The sequence below is a fragment of the Pygocentrus nattereri genome, chromosome 17 (genome assembly GCF_015220715.1).
Source record: "Pygocentrus nattereri isolate fPygNat1 chromosome 17, fPygNat1.pri, whole genome shotgun sequence".
Lineage (NCBI taxonomy): Eukaryota > Metazoa > Chordata > Actinopteri > Characiformes > Serrasalmidae > Pygocentrus > Pygocentrus nattereri.
Genome location: NC_051227.1, coordinates 5683361 through 5698641, shown reverse-complemented (window position 1 = coordinate 5698641; position 15281 = coordinate 5683361). Strand labels below are relative to the sequence as shown.

The following is a 15281-nucleotide window of genomic DNA, read 5'->3' as shown; positions in this document are numbered from 1 at the left end:
GTTAAAATGACCCCTTTACCTCTAAGCACATCACACCAGAATTACTGCCTTTACTATCAGTGAAGCAGAACTCAGCCCAGCTAGCATAATCACATGCTAGCTCTTATCTGGTATTAGCAGTGTTAGCATTTTGGGGCTGAACTGCCCCCTTTCATACAGAACCAGACTCAGCCGGGCTCAGCGACGTCCCAGATACTGCGGGCAGAAAGATGACCCACTTCACTGTCGTTTTTTTGGGGGTGGGGGTGGGGAGGTGGGGTGCTGCGTATACAGTGACTCAGCACTTTTAGAAATGTGTTCTTCAGTTACAGCTCCTCTCACACACACACACACACACACACACACACACATACTCTGAACTATGATAAAAAACTCACATTTATATGCTGATACTTTTTAATCTGCAGACAGTCATGACATAATGAACATTATGTGCAAATGCAATACACAAAAGATAAATAAAAGATTAATTATATAATAATATGAGAAGTGCATCGTGGGATCTGGCAGTTGAGAATGAAAATGTCAATGTTATTCTTTATGTAATGAACCACATAATTACATTATTACATCTAAATATACGACAGTAATAACTGTAGCCATCCAAGGGTCCAGCACAGAATGATGTAATCAGGACATCCTCTCCGTAACAGCGTGTGTGTGTGTGTGTGTGTTTACAATAAGATTGACTCGCGTTTGATGTGTACTGGAGAGAGAGAGAGAGAGAGAGAGAGAGAGAGAGAGAGAGTAATGATGTGTCCAGATGGAGCGTTCGGCTTTCATCTGCCCTGAGTGAACCTACCATTGTTCAGCTTTGGCCGTCCACCCCGAAACACTTCACGTCTCTCAGAGGGACAGTACAACATCCTTACAGCTCAAAACAGGCCTCACTAAATGGAAACACACAGGACTGCTGCCCTCAGCCTGTTTAATGTAACACTGGCCACTTTATTTGAAACACCTACTGTGTACTTCCACTCACTGGCCACTTTATTAGAAACACCTACTTTCTACTTCCACTAACTAGATCACTTTATTAGAAACACCCACCTTGTGCTTCCACTAACTGGCCACTTTATTAGAAACACCTACCTTGTGCTTCCACTCACTGGCCACTTTATTAGAAACACCTACCTTGTGCTTCCACTCACTGGCCACTTTGCAAAGTGTTTTTTATTATTATCTTCCATTAAATTATTAATTGATGTGCACTTTATGAAGTGTACCTGTGTTTTGCATGTATCCTAATCTGATCATATGTATTTGATGTTTAATCCAGATCACGTAATCTGTTATTACCCAGCACTGTTTATCGGTTTTATGTATTACATTTGGAATGTTTTTAGTGTTTTGACAGAAGTATTTGGTGGGATACGCTATGGGGCAGGGATATGCTTACAACAAAAGCGGGTTGTATGAGCCCATATTTCATATTCATATTATACATTTTGGCAGTAAAAAGTGAGGCTAAAGATATAGGCTAATTTAGCCTAACTAGTAACCTTTACTGATAGCTATTAGTGCTGAGGGCTAGTATAATCAATATAGGCTGGGTTAGCTTAAGTGTAGTAGCCTTAACCAGTAGTTATTAGTGCTGAGGGCTAGTATAATCAATATAGGCTGGGTTAGCTTAAGTGTAGTAACCTTAATCGATAGTTATTAGTGCTGAGGGCTAGTATAATCAATATAAGCTGGGTTAGCTTAAGTATAGTAGCCTTAACCGGTAGTTATTAGTGCTGAGGGCTAGTATAATCAATATAGGCTGGGTTAGCTTAAGTATAGTAGCCTTAACTGGTAGTTATTAGTGCTGAGGGCTAGTATAATCAATATAGGCTGGGTTAGCTTAAGTGTAGTAGCCTTAACCGGTAGTTATTAGTGCTGAGGGCTAGTATAATCAATATAGGCTGGGTTAGCTAAAGTATAGTAGCCTTAACCGGTAGTTATTAGTGCTGAGGGCTAGTATAATCAATATAGGCTGGGTTAGCTTAAGTATAGTAGCCTTAACCGATAGTTATTAGTGCTGAGGGCTAGTATAATCAGTATAGGCTGGGTTAGCTTAAGTATAGTAGCCTTAACCGATAGTTATTAGTGCTGAGGGCTAGTATAATCAGTATAGGCTGGGTTAGCTTAAGTATAGTAGCCTTAACCGATAGTTATTAGTGCTGAGGGCTAGTATAATCAGTATAGGCTGGGTTAGCTTAAGTATAGTAGCCTTAACCGATAGTTATTAGTGCTGAGGGCTAGTATAATCAATATAGGCTGAGTTAGCTTAAGTATAGTAGCCTTAACTGATAGTTATTAGTGCTTCTCATGATTTAGACTGGCATTATAAGGCCACAGGTTTGTAGAGTTTAACTGTGTTTCTGAATTTTCTGACTAATTTTTAAAGTTTTTTTCACTAAAGAAATTCAAAAAATCATGGCTGATGGCATCTGGGGTTCAGTGACTTTTTTGTTCTCTGTTGTTTAGAAATTGTGCTAAATACAGATCTAGGATAGTTCTTATTGTTTTCTATGAGAGCACTGAGCGTGCTGCAGTGAGAGCTTTTCTATAGTCTATAAGGCTCTCCTTCCAGGTGGACTGGAACACTTCTAGTTTAGTCAGGCGCCTTTTCGCCCTCTACTTGTCTGGCGGTCTGTTTTAAAGCTCGAGTGTGATCGTTACACCAAGCGGCGAGTTTATTCCGCCATATAATTTTACTTTTTAGTGGAGCCACACTATCTAAAGAAGAACGAAAAGTATTCTCTGAGAACTTGGTCATAATATCTAACTCGGTAGGATTAGATAGACAGCTGACAGAAGCTGATAGTTGAGGAAGGTTTCTGAGAAAGCTGCCAGCTATGCAGGAAGTTATAGTCCGCTGAACATGATAACATGGTGATGAACGCACATTACCACTAAACTAAATTTCGTATTTGATTAAGTAATGGTCTGAGACGGCTGTGCTCTGTGGGAGAACGGCTAAGTTGTCTATGTCTACACCAAAGGTCAGTACTAAATCTAGAGTGTGGTTGTGGTAGTATGCGGGCCCCTTTATAAGTTGGGTTGAAACCTACGGAGTCTATGATAGATATGAATGCCTTATTTAGTGTGTCTTGAGGACTGTCAAAGTGGATATTAAAATCTCCGACAATTATTATTTTACTTGAAAACGTGATTAAGCTCCTGTAAGAACTGGGATTTCAGCCCAGGAGGCCTGTAAATTGTAATTAGTGAAAAGGAATTTTAATTTGTTCCTTGATCAAGTATATTAAGTAAAAGAACTTCAAAAGAAGAGAATGTATATCCTACTCTCTGGCTAATGCCTAAAGCTGTAGTATGGATGGTTGCTATACCTCCACCTGGCCGCTTAAACGAGGCCTATGTGCATAGCTGTAGCCTGTGGGAGTGGCTTCGTTTAGACTAAGGTATTCATCGGGTCTAATCCATGTTTCTGTGAGGCACTGAGAATTAAAATCGTGATCGGTAATAATTTACAGTTATTCATTTCAATGATGGCATTAGATGTACTGTAAGAGATCATATGTTAAGCAATCCTAGTATTAGACCAAAGGCAAACTGGTATAACTGGTCTGATATTAATCAGGTTACTACCTGATCCTACTTTTCAAGGATTTTGGATGCTTAACTGATAGCTGTTAGTGCTAAATTTACATTGACGTCATTTGGCTGACGCTCTTATCCAGAGCGACTTAAAATTTGATCATTTTACACAGGTAGGCGAAGGCTGTGTTAGGAGTCTTGCCCAAGGACTCTTATTAGTGTAGTGTAGGGTGTTTTACCCAGGCAGGGATTGAACCCCAGTCTATAGCGTAGAAGGTAGAGGTGTTAACCACTACACTATACAACCACACTAGTGCTAGTGTACAAGTATTACCAATGCATACGAATAGTTAGTCAAAACGGCCTTAGCCGATAGTTAACAGTGTTTAATGCTAATACTATCAATGCAGGCTAAGCCTTAATTATAGAAGCCTTTACTGATAGTTGTTAGTGTTGGGTGCTAACAGTATTAGTGCAGACTAAGTTAGCCTAGTTAGTTACTTTAGCTTTTACCAGTAGTTGTTAGTGTTAGTGCTGAGTGCAGTTAGCAATTTAGGCTCACAAAAATGCTGTTTATGCTTTTGTTCTCCGGTCCAGATCACTGGCTGTTGTGTGAGTCGCTCCAGCTCACCTGCAGTTAGTTTAGCTGCAGCCATCAGGAGGCTAAGCTATAAGGCCTCGGCTTTTTATTCAGAGTTCCTTCTGATGATCGCCACGGCTTTAATAACAGCACAGAGACAGAAGCAGGCCGCAGGCTGCAGTGCGTGTGTAGGTTTACCCTTCATTTCCTCAGCTGGGCTAACCTGGGCTTTATTCGGTTCCTCTGGGGTGGACATAAGAACGGCTGATGTCAACAAGAAACATCCTCTGTAATTGAAAGCATCATGTATCTGCTCTGTGGGATTGGAAAGCCATGATTACCTGAGCTGGACTGCCTGGTTGATGACATGGTGCAGCTGTAGGTGAACACCTGGAACAACACAGCAGGGTTTGGGTCACTTTCAGGTCATCCAGGACCTGCACTGTGAACTTTGTCCTTAGGGCTTCATTTTATAGTCAAAAAATACATTTGTCGGCATATCCCGTTATAAAAAGAACTTTGAATTTGTGTATGTATTTACTGATAATGTTTGTGTGGAATGATGCACCCAAAGCAGTTCCAGTAATTAATTTTTACATGACCAGATGTAAATGGGCTCTGTTCTGGTTGGCTGCCTTGTTTTATGACTCATTCAAAAAGCAGTCTGGGCTGAAATGCTTGTTATAACTTCAGTGTGAATAGGCGGGGATAAGCTGCTTAAGCTTCAGCTTTGTTTCTTTATATGGTCTGTATGTTTTGGAGAGTGAATGGTATGTTTTGAAGTTTTATACAGAAAATGCAACATTCTCATGTTAGTTTGTGCTGCAAGTGATTGGCTAGACTTCTAACAGGTGCAATAGTAATTCGAGAAGGCAACAGTGAGTAGGCCATATTGTGTTTATGTGACGTTTATTAATATGACTTTTAGAGAGCGATGTTGGTTTATTTGTTTATTGTGCTCGTTAATGACGCCTTTAGTTTGCGGTGGTGAGTGATGTTCATTTATCTGATGTTTGTTAACGACGCCTTTAGAGGGCGGCGGTGAGCGATGTTTGTTTATTTGATGGTTGTTGATGATGCCTTTAGAGGGCGGCACTGAGCGACGTTTGTTTAATTGATGGTTGTTAATAACGCCTATAGAGGGCGGCGGTGAGTGACATTTGTTTATTTGATGCTTGTTAATAACGCCTGTAGAGGGCGGCCACCGTTTAACCTCTAAATGTGTCATTAACAAGCATTTGCTGAGGTAATGTTAGGAAGCTTGGTATCATTAGCCCATAGCACTCTTCTAGTTTTCTACCTCACAGTCAAAAATAATCAGTTCCAATCTTAATGCCAGGGAATGTCTGGATGAAAATGAAAAAGAATGTAAGAATTTCTTGGTTTTAATAAGTTCTTCTTCTTCTTCTTCTTCTTCTTTCGCTGCTTCCTTTAGGGGTCGCCACAGCGGATCATCTGCCTCCATCTTGCCCTATCCACTGCCTCCTCTACTTTTACACCAACCATCTCCATGTCCACCTTCACTACATCCATAAACCTTCTCTGAGGTCTACCTCTTCTCCTTCTACCTGGCAGCTCCATCTCCAACATTCTTTGACCAATTCTTGGTTTTAATAAGTCATGAGTTAGAAATAAGTCATATATAATTATAGCGCATTTTTGCTACCACAGCAGTCATTGAATCAGTGCTGTAATGACAAAAGGCCACAAACTATAATCTGTCATTGAAACCCATCCTGATCTGACGTGTTGTCCTGTCTCAGCATAATTCCAGCCTCATCCCTGAGCATCTGGATATCTTTGCCTCACCCTCGATGGCGGCTAATTTGCTGTTTATCGTTATTGATTGCAGACGCTGAGGGACAGAATGAAGTGGGTGAGTAAACACAGTGGCTGATAGCACAGGGTCGTCTGCTGCTGTGGATTCCTGCGGTTTCCCTCAGACATGCAGTCACTCTGGCGAACTGCTGTGGTTTCTGTTAGCGATAAGCTAAGTGTGTTGGTTCACCCAGATTGGAAAGTATATGCAGTGTGTTCACTGTAGGCCAGGCTAAAGCTGAGCTGTGAGCACAGGAGGCCTGTTTGTTCTGGCCTATAAAAGAATGGAAGAGGATCATCCATTAAGCCTTAAACTCTTACAGTAATACTAACATTTTGCTAAGCTAATGCATGATGATGCGTAGTTAAATGTAGTGGAAGTAGAACATCTCAACGTCATCTCAACATCATCTGATTTTCAGGCTTTGGCAAGATTCATCCTGTTTATGTATAATGAAAATAACTGACGTATTATTTTAATATAGATTATATTAATCAACCTTTTTGAGAGTTACTAACTTGTAATGAATTTCCTAAAAATGTTAAGGAAAGAACATTCAAGATAGCATTCCTAGAACCTGCAGTTGTCAGGGCAAATAAGGTTGAAGTAACATTCGGGGTAACGTCATCCTGCCTTCAGAAAAACATTCTGGGAAGGTTAAGAAAACTGGACAGATTCATGTTGAGGGAACGTCTCAATGCAACGTTCCAACAACGAAAATTGAACGCTAGAGGAACGTTCATAGAACATAATTTTGAATGTCCTCAAGAGGTTTCAGGTTCCTAGAATGCTACATTGTTGTTGCAAAGGAGGTTGAGCTGACGTTCTGAGAGCGTTGTCGTAACTTAAGAAAAACGTAGGAATGTTAAGAAAACTTGACATATTTATGTTGCAATCTCAATGCATCTCATTCCAACAACCAAAACTGAACATCAGAGAAACATTCATGGAACATAGTTTTGAATGTTCTCAGAACGTTCCAAGACAACATTTCTAGAATGTTAAATCATTGTTGCAAATGACGTCGAGTTTCTGAGAAAGTTCTTGTAATGTAAGAAAAACGTTCAGGGAACGTTATGAAAACCAGACAGAATCATGTTGAAGGAACATCTCAATGCAATGTTCCAACAACCAAAATTGAAAATAGAGGAACGTTCTTAGAACATAATTTTGAATGTTCTCAGACATTGAGATGACGTCAACCTTGAGGAAAACGTCCTTGGGAAGTTAAGAAAACTGGACAGATCCAGGATAAAGGAACATTCCAATGCAACATGGAACATAAGAGGAACGTTCTGAGAACATAATTTTGTTAGTTGGCAAGTCAGGCTAAAATACGGCCTCCACACGGCGGGGTTAGTTTGAACTGTTACAATGAAGACCACCAAAGTCAACAATGAGACAAGATTATTTCCACCTATACTTGCCAGTGTTTGACGCACCCTCTTTGCACCAATCACATTTAATTTAATTTGGATATTTAGAAGTTTCAGAAGTTTTTAGGTTGGAAAACCCGTCTGTTTCAAACAACTTTAAGAGTCATACTGAATTAATTACATTTGTGTCATTTTTCCCGATCTTTTTAGCCAATGTTACAACGTGTCAACAGCTGATCGTATCTCTGTAACTTAATGTTTAATTAGAACTATACATCTATTTGGTATATATAATTTTTTATGACTTTAAATTAATACTCATAATTTCTTGTATTACTGTTCAACTTTATCACCTGTCTGGAAAGCACTTTGAGTTGCCACTGACAGGAAAAGTGCTATAAAAATATTAGTATTGTTTTTATTTATTATTATTATTATTTATCATACCTGTGGGGTAAGTTGTCACATTTGCAGTCATGTCACGTAAATGTAATTTTCATTTGTGGTGTGTAGACGTGTGGGTTACTTATATATATAAAATATAAATATTTCTCAAATAGATTCACAGTTTTAATTAAAAATAAAACCAAAATGTTCGATTGAGTCCACATATTTTAATTCAGTTACATTATGAGTCAGACATTTTTCTGTTTATTTCAGTGTCAAAAAATTTTTGAAACTAGGCAAAGCGTAAAAGGCTGCACATGCTTTGCAAAATCAAACCATAATAAATTTTCTCCTCTCCTGCTTGCAAACACAAATGTCGTGAGCTACAAGTCAGAAAGCATTAATAAAAAATTGCATTTTGTTTTTTTGGCACTTTACAAGGTAAAACTTTCATGTCCGAGCAACATGGCAATGCTAGTTAGCAAGATTACTAGCTAATCTTTTCCATGTAACGTATTGCGTAACCTGCAATGTATTATTTGGCCTACACTTAAATTTTTGTGTAATTTTTATTTGACAATAATAAAAAATAGTCTGTGTAGGTCACTATCGAAAGCGCTAACACAGGCTGCACAGCTCTCATGCTAATTTTAGCAGGATTATGAGGAGCCTGGCCACTTCCTATTTCCCCTCTTATATAAAAACAGGACTGCACAACACCAGAGGCCCCCGTCAGCAAGTCCTTAGTGAATGAGGGTGAATGGAGCTAAGAAGTTTCTAATCACTAACACAGAACTTTCCTTTAAATTTATAAAGTAGAAGGATGTGTTTTACTACAAAGTGCTTAAAAAGTTTGTTAGCATTACTGCTGTTGAGAGCTGATTGGTTAACGTTACTGCTACTGAGAGCTGATTGGTTAGCGTTACTGCTACTGAGAGCTGATTGGTTAGCATGACTGCTACTGAGAGCTGATTGGTTAGCATTACTACTACTGAGTGCTGATTGGTTAGCATTACTGCTGCTGAGAGCTGATTGGTTAGCATGACTGCTACTGAGGGCTGATTGGTTAGCATTCCTGCTACTGAGGGCTGATTGGTTAGCATTACTGCTACTGAGTGCTGATTGGTTAGCATTACTGCTACTGAGGGCTGATTGGTTAGCATTCCTGCTACTGAGTGCTGATTGGTTAGCATTACTGCTACTCAGTGCTGATTGGTTAGCATTACTTCTACTGAGTGCTGATTGGTTAGAATTACTGCTACTGAGTGCTGATTAGTTAACATTCCTGCTACTGAGTGCTGATTGGTTAGCATTACTTCTACTGAGGGCTGATTGGTTAGAATTACTGCTACTGAGTGCTGATTGGTTAGCATTCCTGCTACTGAGTGCTGATTGTTTAGCATTACTGCTGCTGAGTGCTGATTGGTTAGCATGACTGCTACTGAGGGCTGATTGGTTAGCATTCCTGCTACTGAGGGCTGATTGATTAGCATTCCTGCTACTGAGTGCTGATTGATTAGCAGTCCTGCTACTGAGTGCTGATTGGTTAGCATTCCTGCTACTGAGTGCTGATTGGTTAGCATTACTGCTCTTGAGTGCTGATTGGTTAGCATTCCTGCTACTGAGTGCTGATTGGTTAGCATTACTGCTACTGAGGGCTGATTGGTTAGCATTCCTGCTACTGAGTGCTGATTGGTTAGCATTACTTCTACTGAGGGCTGATTGGTTAGAATTACTGCTACTGAGTGCTGATTGGTTAGCATTCCTGCTACTGAGTGCTGATTGTTTAGCATTACTGCTGCTGAGTGCTGATTGGTTAGCATTCCTGTTACTGAGTGCTGATTGGTTAGCATTACTGCTGCTGAGTGCTGATTGGTTAGCATGACTGCTACTGAGGGCTGATTGGTTAGCATTCCTGCTACTGAGTGCTGATTGGTTAGAATTACTGCTACTGAGTCCTGATTGGTTAGCATTCCTGCTACTGAGTGCTGATTGGTTAGAGGTACTGCTACTGAGTGCTGATTGGTTAGCATTGCGCATCGCTTTAAACTCCTATAGCTCAAGTTTAAAAGCTTTTAAAAATACAACAGCAGTGTTAAAATGTTTTACGCTGTTCAGTGTTCAGGATATGAATGTATCCTTTTATATTGAACACATTTAAGCATTTATAAACTATGATTTTGCTCAAATGCTCCACCCCAATCAGTTTAGACTCGCTCGGGAGCGCCCACTAGTGTTTGAGAAACCCAGAAGACATTACAGAGCAGTAATTCTCCTCTCTATAAGTCCTCTGATGTTTTATTTTTTTTTTTTGTCCATTCTGTCTTGTTGGAAATAAGTCACTTAACATGATACCGTGTGAGGCTGTTAACTAAAGTTACACACAGGTTTTCCCATGTAAAGCCAACTTTAGCGTGAAGCTGTGTGGGTTTGTAGCCACTGCTCAAAGAAACGTAGCATGTACCAAAGCTGGGTGGGGTTTATGTGGAAATAAATGGGGAGAAAAGTGCTGTAATACATCCTCCTGACAGCATAACATACAAAAATAACCCTCCAGCAGCTGATAAGGTGCGGCACGGTGCGAGGTCAGCGTTATCAGGCTGCTGTTGCTGTGGTCTCTGTCATACACACACACACATTCTGCTTACTCTGCTTGAACCACGGCTTCCTCCAGACTCCTGAGGGCTGCGGTGTGGAATATTAAAGCAATAGTTCAGGGATAGCATAGACAAAAAGTAATGGAAGCTAATACAGCAGCAATTAGCATGGTGCTAACTGCATGCTTAAATCAATGTTCATCTCAAACCATGATTGGATGTTAAGCAATCTGACCTACTGACTCAACTGCGGTTTCTGACTCTGTATGAAAGTTATCTATAAACATGGACTAAGGTAGGTTGCCAAACCCAGACTCGTCCATCGGATTTCCAGATGGAGAAGCGTGATTCATCACTCCAGAGAACACGTCTCCACTGCTCTAGAGTCCAGTGGCGGCGCTTTACACCACTGCACTCCACGCTTTGCAATGAGCTTGGTGATGTAAGGCTTGGATGCAGCTGCTCGACCATGGAAACCCATTCCATGAAGCTCTCTACGCTGTTCTTGAGCTGATCTGAAGGACACATGAAGTTTGGAGGTCTGTAGGGATTGACTCTGCAGAAAGTTGGTGACCTCTGCGCACTATGCCCCTCAGCATCCGCTGACCCCACTCTGTCATTTTACGTGGCCGACCGCTTCGTGGCTGAGTTGCTGTCGTTCCCAGTCGTTTCCACTTTGTTATAATCCCACTGACAGTTGACTGTGGAATATTTAGTAGTGAGGAAATTTCACGACTGGACTTGTTACACAGGTGGCGTCCGATCACGGTACCACGCTGGAATTCACTGAGCTCCTGAGAGCGACCCATTCTTTCACTAACATCTGTAGAAGCAGTCTGCAGGCCTAGGGGCTCGGCTTTATACACCTGTGGCCATGGAAGTGATTGGAACAGCTGGATTCAGTGATTTGGATGGAATATATATTGCGTTGCCGCCTTGAAGCCTGAATTTTGCCCATACTTTTCCATTACGTTTTGAATTTGATAATACTATATTGTGTACAGTCTTGTTTTAGTAATTTCTTGACATCAAAACAAGCAAAAAGAAAAAGAACCTGTCTAGATAGAATGGAAACCAAATGTAAATGTGGTCAATACATAAATACTTTAACTAGACATTATAAACAAGTTTAAATAACAATTGATTGTATTGCAGAATTACGTTATGCAAATTCAGACTTTATTCTGATTCTGTAGAATTGAGCAGTGATGTCCGTGCACTGTTTACTGTTTCTATGGTGCTCCTGTCTGACTGGACGAAGTTTGGGTCTTTTGTTTGGCCGAGGCCTCTTTGTTTTTCCACCTCCTTTTCTCTCTCTCTCTCTCTCTTTCTTTTCTTTCTTTCTTTCTTTCTTCACGCCCTCCCTCTCTCCGTCTCTCTGGCAGTGGGAGTTTGCAGCCCTTGTTTTGGCACCAGCGGGGTCGTGACCTTGGCTGTTGATGAAGCTCGTTTGAGAAGCAGCCTGTGTGTGTGTGTGAGTGTGTGTGTGTTTCATTCCAAGCCTGTTGTTTTGGCTGCTTTAATCACAGTCTAGACGCTCTCATTTCACTCTTTCTACTCACAGCGCATCAAAAGTTTGCCTTACTTTTTAAAATTTTCTTACATGCTTTGAACTTTCACTGTTATTTTTCATTTAAAGAGGATTTCCAGCCTTAAAATCTCAGGTTTGATACATGCTAAGGCTTATTATTCAGTAACTACGGGGACTTCAATGCAAACCGGCTGAGCTCTTCTTAGGTTAGAGAAGTATGTAGTAAAACTTTGGGCCCAAAAGTGAATTATGGCCATTTAAGAACTCAGCATTGCGTCCCTCAGCCTCACCAGTTTAACAGAATTCTTTACAAAGAATCAGTTCTCAACGTTCTCTGATGTCCAGAGCTGACGTGGGACTTCTTTTCAGACCAAGAGGTATGTGATGCAGACCAGTCCACCTTAAACTCCAACTGTATTTCTCCTGCTACACATGCATTGCCTTGTGCTGAATAACTTCTACTAAAACTGCTTTACCATCATCTCTGTTTCTTAATCTGAATCATTATTTTAATCACATCTCCAAAAATATTATTTCAGTTTTTGACATAATTTAAAAGTACTTGTTGTCCTTTACATTGTGTGTAAATTTCATAACAAATGGCCAAACAACGGGTGAAACGTGAAAAAATGTCTGGTTCCATTGACTTCTCTTGTAAACTTACCATTTCAGATAAGATGAGATGTTTTGTCCTGACAGCAGCAAAATGGTACCCTGAGATGACTGAGGTGTGTAGATATGCTAGATAATGTGCTAGATAAAAGCTTTTATCTTACTAGAAAAAAACAGTAGATGTTGTGTTTTGGATGCTGGTGTGGTTCAACAGTATGACTATCTTGGGTGACCAGCTAAACCAGTGCCAGACCAGCATAAACCAACATGTGAGCTGGTCTGAGGTGGTCTGTTCAGCAAAGAAGTGTGACATAATCATGACAGTCAAGGTGCTACAAACTAATGCTAGCTAAGTAAAGTCAGCATTTCTCACTGCCCACCTGCTCGGATATGTCCTCATCCACCTGATTAAACCCTTAAAATCCCAGGCTTTTTCAGGGGTTAAGCACCTTTTTCTTTCTTGTTTTTTGCAGTTCTTGCCAATACCGTCTTCACATAATTCACATATAGAAGTTCCTACACTGGTAAAGCAAAAATGTGAAAAACATTAAGGAGCTGCTAATTATGCTGGCCAGCAGTGAGGCTGATGTCAAACCCCTAAATTTCTACAGTTATACAGCTGGATGTAACGTTTTTAGTTGGTCTGAGTGTTCTTGTGTTTATATACATGAGTTTACACATTAGCTCACAAAAACTGGCCCCATACACACTACCTGCCCACCAGGAATCCTCCTGATTACCCACTCCAGCACTACCGACTACAATACCCAGCATGCATTACGCAAGTACATCATACAGCCATTGGGAATCCCTGTTGTGCCAACCAATCCTGACTGCTAAGGAAGCTAATACATACAACAAGGACAACATTAGAGTAACTCTTACCTTAGTTTTTGATTTTATGAGATTAAAAAAGGATTAAACAAGAACAAAACAACGACAACAACAATAATAATAATAGGTTAAAGATCTGTTATTATTATTATTATTATTATTATAATACACTGAAACCGCTCCATGCTTTATATCATTGAGGAGCTTCTTCTTCAGACATTACAGTGTTTGGTGCCCTTATCACATCATTCTCTGTTCTGTCATAGAAAAAGTGTTTATTTTGAAGCTGTAAAATGATTGACAGGCCTGCGGATCAAATGCCAGATATTCCTGTCTCAGTGGGAGAGGACAGGACCGTGAGGTCATCTAAAACATCTTTAGTTCTGAACTGAAATCAGCCTGAAATGAATGGAATTGAATGGACAGCTGCTCTTCAATGGTCTTCTCGTATCTCACCAGCTTTTTAATTGGGAAGGCAAAAGCTGGGAGCCTGGGACTGACCATCGCACCGGACACCATTCTTCATTCTGTCCACATCAGAGACGTGTGAAATGGTATGCAGAGACGTGAGCAGGCTGTGTACAGCAGACGTGAGCTGATGAGGGGAATCAGGTGTGTACAGGACTGAGATTGTGAGGTGGTCAGGACTGAGACAGGGAACCACTGGACGTTCAGTTAAAGCCGACCGATAAATTAAACAGGCTCAGTTTGAGAAGTGAGGTGACCTTACATGTTTGACGGACAGTGAAGCTGACCTCTCTCACTGAACCCCACAGCCTCTCTCTGTCTCTGTCTGTGTGTGTGTGTGTGTGTGTGTGTGTGTGTGTGTGTGTGTGGGTGTGTGGGTGGGTGTGGGTGTGTGTGTATATGTGTGTATGTGTGTGTGTTGGGTAAATAGAATGGAGCTGATGTCATGACTGACGTCGGTGTGACTCTCCCCAGCAGAGCTGCTGCTATGACAACAGCACGGCAGCTGAACTCACACACACACACACACGCTTCTGCTTCACAGCCTTCTCAACACACACACACACCCATACACCGTGTTTGTCACATACATATACACACGTATATACACAAACCCACAGATACACACACACACACATTTTATATATATATATATATATATATATATATATATATATATATATATCTCGCTAAACACACACACCAAGTAAGTTATAACATATATATATATATATATATATATTGCTGCTGTTGGAAGGAAACCTTCCTCTATTTTTGTGGTTTTTCAGTTTTTGTCATAATGTGAAAATGCCTGTTGATCTTTACATTGTGGGTAAATTTCATGATGAATGGACCACAAAGGAAACGGCCCAAAAAGAACCTGTGCAGCTCTGGTGAATTTCATACCTGAGAGGGTTCAGGCAGTGCTAGATAATAATGGTGATCACACGAAATATTGACACTTTGAGCACAATTTGGACACGTTCACTGTGAGGTGGACTCACTTGTGTTGCCAGCTATTTAGACATTAATGTGTGTGTGTTGAGTTCTTTTCAGAGGACAGTAAATCTGCACTGCTATACAAGCTGCACACTGACCACTTTAAGTTATATCCAAGTTTCATTTCTATAGTGTCATCCCATCAATAGATAGAATAAAATATTTGCAGAAATGTGAGGGGTGCACTCACTTTTGTGAGATACTGTGTACTATATATATATATATATATACACAAACACACACACACACACACAGACAAATATACACTATATTTCCAAAAGTTTTCACTCACCCATCCAAATCACTGAATTCAGGTGTTCCAGTCACTCCCATGGCCACAGGTGTATAAAGCCGAGCCCCTAGGCCTGCAGACTGCTTCTACAGACATTAGTGAAAGAATGGGTCGCTCTCAGGAGCTCAGTGAATTCCAGCGTGGTACCGTGATCGGACGCCACTTGGGCAACAAGTCCAGTCGTGAAATTTCCTCACTACTAAATATTCCACAGTCAACTGTCAGTGAGATTATAACAAAGTG

At 40.5% G+C, this 15281-nt stretch overlaps 1 protein-coding gene across 4 annotated transcripts in view; it reads left to right on the top strand.

Annotated features, from left to right (window-relative positions):
- tiam1b (TIAM Rac1 associated GEF 1b) overlaps positions 1-15281 on the top strand; it is a 109955-nt gene that overhangs the window by 9462 nt on the left and 85212 nt on the right. The window contains exon 1 of one of the 4 annotated variants that reach the window (XM_037546849.1): positions 5668-5999. The exons of the other annotated variants lie outside the window; for them this stretch is intronic. The gene's annotated coding sequence lies outside the window, so the exon portion shown is untranslated. Of the gene's footprint in view, positions 1-5667; positions 6000-15281 lie in introns of those variants that run through there. 4 annotated transcript variants of the gene reach the window in all.